Genomic DNA, 14705 nt, shown 5'->3' with positions numbered 1-14705 from the left:
TGCTCCTGGTGAAGTTTAGAGGGGCAGCAGTGGGTCATCCTCCGGGTGGTAGGTAGGAAAGTCCAGGCAACAGGTCCAGGGCATCCAGGCTGTGGGGGCTGGGGCCTAGTGCTCCAGGCAAGAGTGTGGTCCTGGCCACACTAAGAAATTTTTAATAAAGCTACCTAGCTGATCAATAGGAAGAGATCCACATTGGTGATATTGGTGCTTCTGGCAGAAGTCAACCCAATAGCATCTAGTACATAGATTATTGAATAATATCATTAATATCACATTCAAGTAAAGTTTTTCTGAGAATTGTAAAGAAATGGCTGAACTGGTACATTGACAGAGAACTTCTAGTAATTCATGCTGGATACAGAGGAGTGTGTGGAATAAGGGATATCATTGTGGATGTCAGAGGAAGCTTGGCTCAAAGCAGAGAATACCATAAAGATGTTTAGTTATGTTGTGTTGATTATGCAAAGGTATTTATGTGGATAACCACAAATTATGGACAACATTGAGAATAGTTAGAATCATAGAACCCCTTTATTATGCTTATATGAAACCTATATATGGTCACTGTGAGTTGTAAGTGGTTCAATGGCAAGTAACAACAACATATATAGACCAAGAAAGAGAATACTACATAGTTTAAAATAAGTAACTGTGTACATAAGGGTTGTATTATTTCTCCATATCTATCCAATCTGTGTTTTGAGCAAATCATTCAGTAAGTCAGACTAGAAGAACAAGAATGTGTTATCAAGATTGGTAGAAGACTCATCAACAACCTGCATTATGTTAATGGCACAATCTTGCTTGCAAAAAGTGAAGAAACTTGGCTGAATCACTTAGTGCAGAAGATCAAAGACTAAGCTTTCAATATATATTATATTGCAATAACAAAAAACCTAAAATACTACTAGACCAATAGATAACATCTTGATAGATGTAAAAAATGTTGACATTGTCAATGATTTCATCTCTCTTGGATCCAAAATCAGTACTCTTGATGACAGCAATCAAGAAATCAAAAAATGTGTTGCACTGTACAAATTTTAAAGTACTGAAGTACTAAAGCGCAGAAATGTCAGTTTAAAGACTAAAATATATCTGACCTAGATAATAATATTTTCAATTCTTTCACATGCATCTATCTGAAAATTGGATAATGAACAAGGAAGACTGAAGGAGAATGAGTGTCTTTGAATTGTAATGTTAGAAAAGAACATTGATGACATGCCATATATTGCCAAGTGAAAAAAAACCTGTCTTGGAGGGAGTATAACCAGGGTGTATGGGATGATTGGTCAGTTTTTGCCATTTTTCTAGGCTTAAAATGAGCTATTCTAGAGGAGGACAAGGAGAATGTTGTACTACCAAAGAAGAGCTAGGAAGGAGTCCAAAGAAGAACTAGGAATGTATCATTTAAACGTGAGATCCTTGTATTACAAATCTCTCAGACCCAGGAGACAGAGAAGTAGTGGAAGAGAGCCATGACAGCAGACATAACAGAAGGAGAAGACTGATACGAGATGGTACAGTAAGGTTCCTAGTATATAGAGCAAGAAGACTTAGCACTGATGAACAGGATAAGCAGGAGTTTAGCTGGCAGAGTGGATAGTTCTAGGTCTTTATCAGTGAAGCAAAGAAGAGGGATGCCTAACTAAAGAGGCCCAAGGGGCTGAAGACTGAGAGGTTGAGGACCAAGGAAAGATCTGCTTGTGGGTACAGTCAAGAAACAATCTTGTCTAACAACTGTATACTCATTACTGATCATAAATAGTAGCATGTTATTTCTCTAATTAAAATCTATAATTGTATTTTCTGTGAGTTCTGTGTGGCTTTTATAGTAAATTACCAAACCTATCAGAGAAGTAGATAGTACTGTGGGAGGGACAGCCAGTATCAGAAATGTAAAAAAATTAGGTGAGTGAGGTGGGCCTGGCCTCATCAGAATCAACCTAGCACTGATGCTGACGCTGATGCTGATGGTGATTCTCACTCCTTCATTAAATTAGCGGCCAGATACTTGTGCAGTATCATTAATATTCACAACAGCTGCCTAGTTACAGGTTTATTTACAAAACAAAGAATTGCTTTTGGAAACATAAAAATAGTTGGTCAGGGCACAGCAAAGAACTATTATTTGAGTGAATTTTTACCTAGTAGAAGTTGGACTGTTTCATACAACATAATGTTGCAATAAAATTAATATGTAGGATTCTTTTTGTAATCTTGATTATTTAATTATAGTTTCCCTTTGTGGGCAACATTATAAAAGCAGAGTATGCACAAACTCTTCCTTTTACAAAGTCATTTTAGTATAAAAGTGTCCTTAAATTAACCCAAATTAACAAAAACCTCATTGCTTCACATCTGCTGGAACCAGTTGGGGACTTTTACTTTGGAAGAGAGAATGTCCTGTTTTGTTTGGTCTGAGGAAGTAGAATAAGAAGGGAAAGAAGGTTCTTGGGTGATATGAAGAGCTAAATGTTAGGCAACTAATAGAAAGAAGTTCAAGTCCACCCAGGGGTACTTTGAAAAAAAGGCCTGATGAGTGACTTCCCACAAACTAACCCTGAGAATCCTCTGGAGCACAGTGCTGCTCTGACACATGCAATATAGCCATAAACGGGAATCAATTCACAGCAGCTAGAAGTTTTAGGTTTTGAGTTTTGTTTTTAAATGAAGGCAGAATAAGGAAAAGGAGAGATTTGAAATAACAGAATATCATTTTTTTCCAATTGCCAAATAATTTTAAGGTCTTCCAATTTTAAGTTCTCAGAAAAATTGGCCTCTTGGAGTTTGGCTGAGAGATCATTTTCACCCCTGAAGTGGAACCAGACAGCAAGGCTTTATTTTCCACAGTGTCCATCACAGAGCAGTTGTTCTGACCCCAAACCACCCCTGAAACATTCACTTACCTTCCACGGGTTCTGGATTTCCTGTGCCTTTCCAATTTCTAAGCAGTGAGACCTGTCTCAACTAGAATGCTCTGTGCAACTCCCCTGCTTATGGGTAACTATCACCTTATCACACAGTGGACCATGTGTGCAGGAAGTCACTACAGAACAATTGACAGGTTTCCAGACGTTGTTAACCACTAGGAATATTGGATAGCTAGAATGGAATTTTGAAAATAAGAAGCACAGGCCTTGAATTTCATGCTAGTTTGAAAACTATTCTTACTTGTTGCCATTGAGTTGAAACGGACTTATAGCTGATTGTTTAGTGGGCTTTCAAACACTTTAAATCACATGGGAGATTTTCCATATTTCTCCCAATTATCAGAGGGGTACTTACTTTCAGACAGCAGCTGTACTCTCAGCAGATTATGCCACTAGAGCTTCCTAGCCTCCATTATATCACACTTAACATTAAATAGCAAATAGGATATTTGCCATCTCTGGGCTTTAGTTTTTAGTTTTTTAAGAATATTAAATGATCCACGAAGTATTAAAAGAATGGAAAGAATACAGTGAGTCACTGTATGGAAAGGAATTGTCAGACACAGAAGAATTTCATGAAACAACATATGAGCAAGAGCCTATGGTGATTAAGGAAGAAGTTCAAGCTGCCTTGAAGGAAATAGCAAAACATAAGGCCCCAGGAATAGATGGTATACCAATTGACATATTTCAGCTAACAGATGCTGCCCTGGACATGGCTCACCAAGTTGTGCCAAGAAATCTGCAGAACAACCACTTGGCCAACTGACTGGAAGAGATCTTTATTTGTTCCCATCCCAAAGAAAGGTGACCCAACAGAGTGTGGAAACTATAGAACAATCTCATTGGTTTCACATGCAAGCAAGATTCTACTGAAGATTATCCAAAAACGACTGGAACAGTACATCAGCAGGGAACTGCCAGAAGTCCAGGTTGGGTTTAGAAGGGGTCATAGTACTAGGGATATTGTAGCTGATGTTAAATGGATCTTAGCTGAAAGCAGAGAATACCAGAGGAATGTCTATCTGTGTTTCGTTGACTAGGCAAAGGCGTTTGGCTGTGTGGATCATAATAAACTTTGGCTGACTCTGAGAAGAATGGGAATGCCAGAACACTTGATTGTGCTAATGCAAAACCTAGGACCAGGAGGCAGTCAGTAAAACAGAGCAAGGAAACACTTCATGGCTCAAAATTGGGAAGGGCGTACGCCAGGGATGTGTCCTATCTCCATACCTTTTCAACCTGTATGCAGAACAGATTATCCGGGAGGCTGGGCTCTATGAGGAGAAGTGTGGTGTCAGGATTGGTGGAAGATTCATCAACAATCTGCATTATGCAAATGACACAACCCTGCTTGCTGAAACTGAGGAGGACCTGAAGTGTTTGCTGCAGAGGGTTAAGGACTGCAGCCTCTAATATGGATTGAGGCTCAATGTCAAGGAGACAAAGATACTCACCACTGGACCAATTGGCAATATCAGGATGGATGGTGAAGAGATTGAGATTGTTCACAGCTTACGTTTGCTTAGCTCCACAGTCAACACTCTTGGTACCAGTAGCCAGGAAATTAAAAGACGTATTGCGATGAGAAAGTCTACTGTTAGGGACCTCTCGAAAGTACTGAAGAACAATGGTGTCTCTCTGGAGACTAAGGTGCATGTGATACAGGTCATGGTCTTCGCAATCACTTGTTATGCATCAGAGAGTTGGACATTGACTAAGGAGGATAGAAGGAGAATTGATGCCTTTGAGCTGTGGTGCTGGAGAATAGTATTAAGGGTACCATGGACTGCTAAGAAAACAAACAGATTTATCCTGGAAAGGGTTAAAGTGGGTGGCTCCTTGGAGGCAAGGATTCTGAAGCTCCATCTAACATACTTTGGACATGTTGTAAGGAGGGACAGGTCCTTGGAGAGGGACATCATGCTTGGTAGGGTGGATGGACAGTGCAGGAGGGAAGGCCTTCTATGAGGTGAACTGATTTAGTGACTGGGGTAGTTGGGTTGGGTGTGTAAGAGACAGTGCTATTGGCACAAGACAGAGCAGCGTTTAGCGCTGTTATACATAGGGTCACTATCAGTTGCAAGTGACTCGATGGCACATAACAACAACAACAGTATAAATGGACTAAATTTAATTGATTGTCTGTGTTTAAAGTTAACTTGTTCTGTCCCCTGTAAACTGGTGCCACAAGACAGTTCAGTTTCAGTGGCAGTGGCCCTACAGAGTTTGGGGCTTATGAGACAACACAGTCCTGATATGGTGATCTAGTGGCAAAATTCACACTGCAATCTCTGAGGCCACCAGCTGCTCTGTGGGAGAAGAATGGGCAATCTCCTCTCACAAAATTGACTGCCTCTGAAAACCCACAGAAGGATCAGCTATGGGTAGATTCTGACTTGAAGGTACACAACAACAACATATTCCTTTAGTCTATTAACATTTGGATTCTAAATTATCCTCTCCTCATTGTCTGGTCAACAAATTGGAAGAAGTCCATGTTTGTTTCCATTCCCAAGAAAGGTGATCCAATAGAATGAGGAAACTATTGAACAATATCATTAATATCACATGCAAGCAAAATACTGCTGGAGATGATGGTTAGAATTTCCAGATAAGTAATTTCCAGAAGTTTAAGCAGGATTTAGAAGATATAATGACACTAGGGATATCATTGCTGATCTCAGATGGATCCTGGCTAAAAAGTAAGGAATACCAGAAGAATGTTTATCTGTGTTTTATTGAGTATGTATAGGCATTTGACTATGTGGGTCATAACAAGCTGTGACTGACATTGAGAAGAGTGCGAGTCCCAGAGCACTTGATTGTACTCATGCAAAATCAATACCTGGACCAGGAGGCTGTTGTGTGAACAGAACAAGGGAACACTGCAGGATTTAAAATTAAGGAGTGTGACAGGAATATATTCTCTCTCAATACCTATTCAACTGGGATGCTGAGCAAATTATTCAAGAAGTTGGACTCTGTGAAGAGGAATGTGGCAACATATTGGAGGGAGACTCATCAATAACTTGCATTATGCAGATGACATAACCTTACTTACTGAAAGTGAGGAGGACTTGAAGCACTTGTAGAAGATCAAGGAATATAGCCTTCAATATGGATTGCATCTCAATGTCAAGAAAACTATTCTTACCACTGGACTGATAGGCAACATCAGAATGGATGGAGAAGAGATTGAAACTTTCAACAACTTCGTCTTAATTGGTTCCATAGTTAACAACCTTGGTACCAGCAGTCAGGAAATAAGGGGACATATTACGCTGGAAATTCTGCAGTTAGGACCTCTCCAAATTATTAAGGAGTAATGATGTCAGTTTGAGGATTAAGTGTGTTTGATTCAATCCATAGTGTTCTTGATCACTTGTAATGCATTTGAGAACTGGACAATGAATAAGAATGACAGAAAAAGAACTGATGCCTTTGAGCTGTGGTGTTGGAGAAGAGCACTGAACATTCCATGGATGGCTAAGAGAACAAACAGATGTCTTCGGAGAGGGTTCAGCTGGAATGTTCTTCGGAGGCAAGGAGTATGAGGCTTCACCTCATATATTTCGGGCATGTTGCTAGGAGGGGCTATTCTTTGAAGAGGGCCATGATGCTTAGAAGGGCGAAGGGTCAGCAAAGGAAAGGGAGGCCCTGAACCAAATGGATTGATATGGTGACTGCTGCAATGGCTCTTGTCAGGAAGTCTGAAGTTGTTCACACGGTTGTTATGCATCATCCTTGTGGGCACCTAAGAACAACAATAATGTCATTGCCTTGATAGCAGGGAGGGTCCAGATGCACCTTTTGCAGCCCTTATAAAGGAATATCCCCTGGTTATTGCTCCATAAAAATTGTGGGACTTGTGAACAAAAAAGGACTTAACAGAAACCACACAGAGTTTGATGTTTTCTAAGAACATATCACCTCATTCTTCCCACTTTCAGAGTTCAAATGAATAGTCTGAAACCTGGAGACCTTATCAAATAATCTTGGATAATTTTGTCTGAGTGGAATATTTAAGATGTGGAAAGCACATTCTGTAGAAACATGCCTCCTCACATTTAAAATTAACTTGGAAGTAAGAATAACAAAGTCTTTCATGTTTGGTCTTTTAAAGAGAGTCAAAGGAATGGAAGAAACCCAAGTGCCCATGAGTGAATGAATGGATACAGAAACTAGAGTACATTCACACAACCGAGTACTATGTAGCATTGAAAAACAGCGAAGAATTCATGAAATCTTACATGACATGGATGAATCTAGAGGACATTTTTTTGTGTGTAGAGGACATGGTTTGGTGTTGCTATGTACCATCAAGTCGGAACCAGCTCATAGCTGATCCTCCAGGAAGTTTTCAGATTCTACAAATTGCATGGCAGGAGATAACCTACTTTTCTTCCTTGGAGCTGCTTGTGGATTTGAACCTTATGCCTTTGGGTTGATGACACAACTCCTTACCATTTAGCCAGGAGAGCTACATAAAGGACTTTTAGCTGTCAGTCACTAAAGGCAAAACTGGAGAACACCACTGTTCTAAAACATTTAATACAGGATGCTCACCAGGGAGGGTAAAAGTGGAGTAGAAAATTAATTGATTGACAATTATGTTTATTGGGATGAGTAATGGGAAGGACAATGTGATCTGAACAGTCAATCAGTCATTGTGTGTATTGTAATTGGCATTGTGGACAGAAAGTGCATGACTGATTGATTGGAAAATGTAAACAATATGCTTGTAATCTTTCACTCAAACCACAATTAAAAAGAATAGATATTTTAAGAACAAAACCTCAAATATATTGCCATTGATTCCATTCATAACCTTCCACCAAATTACTGAGACTAAATCTTTATGGAAGGAGACTGCCTATCTTTCTCTCGTGGAATAGCTAGTGGATTTGAATCATCGACCTTGGGCCTGTTTTTTCAGTTAACATCACTAGGTCCCTGAAATGCCCCACAGTCAATCTCTAGGTACAAAAATCTCTAGCTTTGCCTCACCTAGTAGTCAGCTCCCAAGATCTGTACCTGTTGTTTTTCCTTTTTAGGTTCACTTTTCTAATCATTAAAATTTTGAACAATGAATTAAAATACCTCTAGGTTCTTTCTTTAAAGTACCTGTAAGTTCAAGCTTTGTTATGAGAGAGATTAAATAATAGATTTGTTATTATTAATAGATATATTATTATTTACTGTAGTTGTGTACCATTGAGTCAGAACTGACCCATAGCTGACACTCAAATGGGTTTTTAGATACCATAAATTACACGGGAGGAGATTGCCCATCTTTCTCTGGTAGACCAGCTGGTAGATTCAAACCACATGCCTTTGCATTGACAGCACAATTCCTTACAACTAAGCCACCAAAGTTTGATAATTAATTAGTTATTTTTCTAAAATATATAGTTCTAAAACCATATAGTTACTCAGTTTTCAAATGGTGTGGGTAGGAAATTAGAGATAGAAATTGTAGGAATATCACATTTACTCATCTGTCCAGCTACTGTGGGGTAGTCCTTCCAGGTAAAAGTCATTGTGAGGTGCTATCAAATCGAATATGACTCATAATAACAATACTAACAACACATCTGAACCCTGTTCTATCTTCAGTCTCTGACACACTTGAGCTCATAGCTGCAGTCACTATGTTAACCCACTTTGTTGAGAGTCTTCCTCTCCTTCATCATCCCTCCACCTTCTGAAGCATGATGTCCCTCTCCAAGGAATAAGTTCTCCTAACAACATGCCAAAAGCAGATATGACTTTTAATATTTCTTCCATAATATCCCTGAATGAGCTACTGTGAATTTTATAAAAGTAGGGACCACATTCATTATATATCTCAAAGGATTTCTGCTATTTTCACACAGGTCTTTTCTCTGGTATTGTTTCAAGAGAGTTCATTGTTTTCTGAGTAAGCACTTGTAGTTGCTGTTAGGGGTCATCCAGTCACAACTGATAGTGGCCCTTTGAACAACAGATCTGAACCTTGCTCTGTCCTGTGCCATCCTCACCATCTCTGCTTTACTCCAGCCCATTGTTATGTCATGCTGAGCATCTTCATCTCTTTATGTGACTCTCTATCTTTCGCAGATGATGTTTACTTCCTCAGGGACTGTTCTCCCTCCCTCTGACATTATGCCCAGAAAGAGAGAGACAAAGTTTCACCATTGTTTTTGCCTCTAAGGAACATCCTGGTTACACTTTCTCCATGTTTGTTCTTTTTGCAGTCCATGGGTTAGTTAATTCTCTTCTCCAACACCATTATTCGAAAGCATCAATTCTTCTTCTGTCATTTATATTACCTATAATATAGGTTGCAATTTTAATAGTGATTCTCCCCCAAAATATGTTAATGTTATAACTCCTGGTATTTGTCAATACAACTTTATTGGGAAATAAGGTCTTTGCAGATTTAGTCAACACAATATGTAATCATTCCAGAACAGTTACTGCTGTTTTTAGGTACCAGTGATTAAGTTTCAGCTCACAGTGACCCTAAAAAAAAGGTAGATATGACCTTTAAAGGGAGTATTTCACTTTGCTTATTTCTATCTCTCCAAATATATTCTTTCTTTCAAATCTACATCATAAATTTGATCTTTCCCCTAAACTTAAAAAAAAAACCAAACGAAAAACAGCAAGGAGCTGCAACTACAATCCCAGAGGCACAGGGATCCACCAGATGCTCTGCCGGGATAAGGAGGGACAGTCTCCTCCTGTACCAGTCAGATGTGATTTGACGGTACACTCACACAAAAATAATAAAAAAAAAAACCCAAAAAACAAAAACCCAACCCTCAACCATTAGGTCTTTATTGATGACAATGATACTTTTCCTTTGGCTTAACTACATCAGACAGCAAGGGACTAGGATGGGAGATGATGAGACCAATATTAGAATAGAGCTGCCAAATATGAGAAAGCAATCAGCCTAGTAGGTAAGGAAAAACGTATTTAATATCGCTGCCTTTAATGGACATTTAAATTTATCTCCCCATGACTAATTTAGTTAAAAGATTAGAAAGAATGCTTGTTGGTTCTGAGACACAAAAGAATCCTTTGCTAAAGGAGGTTATGAATGTTCCTTTCAGCTGGTGTTTCCCTAGGCAACACCAGTTAAAACTGGATTGAGTTTGTTGCTACCCAGAACAGCTAGAATTAGATATAATCCAAGGGTGAGAACAAGTTGTAGCATTGGAGAATAGCCAAGGCTAACATCAGAAGAGCAGCATTAGCCATCAAGTTAGAGGCCAGAGGGAAACTAAATGCATGCGGCAAAAAGCCAAACACAAAGAAAAAAATACAAAGCAAAACGCACTCTCTGTGTTAGACAATATTCACAAAGCTCAAACCAATTGGCAAAAATGAAGTCAATCAACTCCTATGAATGAAAAACCCAGGAGATTTTAGTAGTTTCATGGATAATGATACAATTAGGTATTTGAATTTTTATGCTCAGCATTGTTTACACATTAGTCCAATTCTCAGTCAGGTTTATCTTTATGGATGGCAGATGGATGTCATCAGCACCAGGTTCACATACTATTTTCTCAGCCCCTCAGAAGGGAAGAATTTTCACTTCCCTAAAATTTCATCCAAATCCGTGAATTGTGTCTCCTCAAGTCTCTAGGATCACAGGTCAATTCTGAGATGATCCCAGTGGTCACAGTGATCCAAACCTCAACTGGCCTGGGTTGGGTCATGGCAGTCTCTAGAAACAGCATCATCCAGACCCTTGGACAGATAATTGATGGTTCCCCAAGAAAATCAGAACGTTATTATTTGAGTGATGAATTGCTTGACAGACAAAAATTAGAGACAGAAGAAGGGCTTTATGAGGAGGAGTGTGGCATCAAGACTGGAGGAAGATTCATTAACAACCTTTGATACGCAGATGACACACCTTGTTTCTGAAACAAGAAGACCTGAAACACTTGCTGCAAAAGGTGATGTATACTGAATTCAAGCAGATGAGGGAGAGAACTGTTTAAAAGGGATATAAGATTGGGTATTATTGTCATGACAGGAGTCCAGAACGAAGGTTGCACAGTGGAGTAGACTTGTGGGAGGGATTGTATAACAATGAGAGCTTTTCTCTTACTTTTCAAGGAGAAGAGTTAATTGGGGGGAGGAGTTGGGCAGGGAGAAAAGTGCAACAATGAATGAATGGAAACCCTAAGTCTCTGTAAACTTTCATTAAAATTAATAAAACAAGAAAAGGGAAGAAAAGGTTAAAGACTGAAGTCTCCAATATGGACTGAAGCTCAACATCAAGAAGACAAAGATTCTCACCACTGGGCCAATTGGCAGCACCATATTAGATGGAGAAGAAATTGAGATTGTTAGCAATTACATCTTGCTCAGATCCACAAGCAACACTCTTAATACCAGCAGTCAGGAAATCAAAAGATGAATTGCCCTGGGAAAATCTGCTGTCATGGACCTCCCCAGAGTGCTGAACAGCAAGGATTTCAGTCTAGATACAAGTGTGCACCTAAATGTGGTCTTCTCAAATGCTTGTAATGCTTCAGAGATTTGGACAATGACTAAGAATGACAGAAAAAGAATAGATGCCTTTGACTTGCAGAAGAAGTTTGAACATATGGACTGTCAAGAAAACAAAAAGAGAGGGTCTTGGAGAGGGTGAAACCAAGTCTGTCCTAGGAGGCTAGGATTTTGAAGCTCTGCCTCACATACTTTGGGCACATGGCAAGGAGATGTCCTTGGAGAAGGACATCATGCTCGAAAGGGTGGATAAACAGCACAGGAGAGGTAGACCCTAGATGAGATGGATTGATAGAGTAACTGGGGTGATGGGGGTTGTTGTGTCAGAATTAGTGAGACTGGCTCAGTACAGGGAAGGGATTAGAACTGCTGTACATAGGGTTGCTATGCATCGCAGGTGACTCAACCAATAATATTCTATGACTGATTTGGAAGCAGGAGTGGCATCCACTTCCTAAACAACATGCCTCTGGAAACTCTATGAACTTTGGTAAATGTCGATAGTAGTGGGGCTTTAGGCCTTTTCTTCATAGGGTCACTATGAGTCATTCTTGACTTGAAGGTAATCAACAACAACAACAACACCCATTGACCTGATGTTACTGAATCAATTTAAATTCATACTACAAAAAAAAATATTCCTGCAGGAAATGGGGAGTCCCACTAGATGTTAATATCATGATCCAGAAGAGGAACCACCAACTCAGAGTTTGGAAAAAATGCTGGAGATTTTGAAAAGTAGGAAAATGAGAAAGTGATCCTACTATAGATTAGGAAATAGAAAAATAAAATAACCCATCTCCCTAAGACTCCCGTTTTCAATCCTATGATTTTAAAAATCTGTTAAATGGTGAGATTTAAATCAACCTAATCATTCTTCCTCTGACCCAAATTAGTTTTTCATTTTCTTCTGGGATTAAAAAAAAAATCAGAATTTGTGCCAAGAATTTGAGAGATGGGCTATTATGTTTACTCTGAATCATTTACTCTATGGTGAATTTCAAAATACAATGTTTGAATTTATCTATTTCATCAGAAGTTTCTTGTCAAATTATAATGCAGTCGATGTGTGTCTCTGTCTGGGAACACATGTACTAGTATCAGTTACACTGAGCATTATAAACATTTCTTTTTTAATTAATTTTAATGAAAGTTTACAGACTTTGATTTCCATTGTTGCACACTTTCCTCCCTAGCCATCCCCATTCCCAGTTTCTTCTTCTCTTTGAAAAGTAAAAGAAAAAATTATTTCATTTTTATAAAATCCCTCCCTCCCCCAATCTATTCCACTATGCAGCCTTCATACTGGACTCCTGTCATGACAATAATACCTAATCATATATCACTTTTAAACAGTTCTCTCCCTCAATTGTTTCAATGCAGTATACATTATTTACTCTCTCTTTTCTTAGTTTCCCCCTAAACCTGACTTTTAATAATGATTTCTAGAATATTTTAATATTTTCATAAAATTTGCATATAGTAATAGAGATATTAGATGTTTATTATTTTGATAAATTTAAAAAAATTAAACCAGCTTGAAATTGAGAGTCACTAAGTTCCATGAGACCATTTAGCTATTCAAACAGGACCATATTTTACCTCATTTTTTTTCATTGTTCCATCTCATTGCCTCACTCAACTCCTGGCTGATGACTTGGATCTGACTCATAGCCAGCCCTCCAGCAGATTTTCAGAGGCTGTAAATCACGTAGGAGATTGCTCATCTTTTCCCTGTGGAGCAGCTGGTGGATTTTAATTTCCTGCCTTTGAGTTGGAAGCACAATTCTTTGTTGACTAGGTCACCAGCGCTCCCTCATTCTTTCACAGTGGTCAGGATAAAACCAACACGAGCCTGTCAGCTTGCTGTTCTATGCTGACTTGAGTGCTGCTATGATGCTAGAAGCTAAGCCACCAGTGTTAAAAATATTAGCAGGGCCACCAGTGGACAAAGAAGTATCAGTAGAGCTTCCTCTTAAACCAAAAAGAAGGGGCTGGCAATATACTTCCAGAGAAAACCTTATTAATAGTAACAGAACTTTGTCACATATAGTAGGTGAACGTGAGCCCCTTAAGTCAGAATAGTAATAACAAGAACTGCTTGTGCAGAAGAAAAAGCAATTACATCTCTCAAATTAGTGTTGTGGGAATGTTGACTTTCCTAGTTGGTCACCTTTATGTTTATGAAACCTAATGTCTCACTTGCTTCTGATTGCTCATTAGAGTATACAGAATGGTCCACAATGTTAAAAAGACTTGAAATCAGGGCCCTATTTATAGGAATGAGGTGAGTTTAACTCATTAAAGAGAAGACTCAAGGGAAATACAGTAGTTGAAGTTGATTCAAACTCATGACAACTCTTCTTCAGGTTTCTGAGGAGGAAATCTTTAGGTGAAAATCTGTCCATCTTTCTCCTATCTTTCTCAATTCAAACATCTAACCTTTTGCTCTATAGCCCAACACATAAAACAAAACATCACCAGGGTTTCTTTCATAATACGGAGGAGGAACTCTATAAGAAACTCTTCAATAAGATATGTAAAAGGTCAAATTAGGATCAAGGAAGAGTAAATTTAGAGTCTTTAGCTCATTTAGAACTGTCTGTTGTTATTGTTGATTGTTGTTGAGTACAACTCATAGCGATTCATTGAACAAAAGATATGATGCCTTTTTATAACTATCTTTAGGAAGTGGATGCCACACCTGCTTTCAGACCTGTTTTAAATTGGGAGTTCCACCAAGCAAAGTCCACCCTGGGAAACCATTACAGCACAAGGTTCAGCATCACAGCAAACTCAGATTACCTCAGTACAGCAAATTTACAGAAGAGTGATGTACAACTTAGAAGAATGTTCCTCTAAAATATGACAACACTTGTCTCACTTAGCAATGGTTAAGTGCCATCAAGTCGAATATGACTCATAGCGACCCTGTGAACAAAAGGCCTGAATCCTATTCTATAACTAACATAATTTCTCTATGATCATAGTTTCCAGACGCATCTGGCATAGGAAGTCAATGCCATTCCTGCTTCTAAACCGGAATCAATATGTTGTTGTTTGTTGTTATGTGCCGTCGAGTCGCCTGCGACTCATAGCGACCCTATGCACAACAGCCCTAAACTCTGCTCTGTCCTGCGCCAATCGCACTGTCTCTGATACTCCCATCCCAATTATCCCAGTCACTGAATCAATCCACCTCATAGAGGGCCTTCCTCTCCTGCGCCGTCCCTCTACCCTCCCAAGCATGAT

This window comes from Elephantulus edwardii, unplaced genomic scaffold (genome assembly GCF_000299155.1).
Source record: "Elephantulus edwardii isolate Elephantulus edwardi_28Jun2011 unplaced genomic scaffold, EleEdw1.0 scaffold00060, whole genome shotgun sequence".
NCBI classification, from domain to species: domain Eukaryota; kingdom Metazoa; phylum Chordata; class Mammalia; order Macroscelidea; family Macroscelididae; genus Elephantulus; species Elephantulus edwardii.
This window is presented reverse-complemented; position numbering follows the sequence as displayed.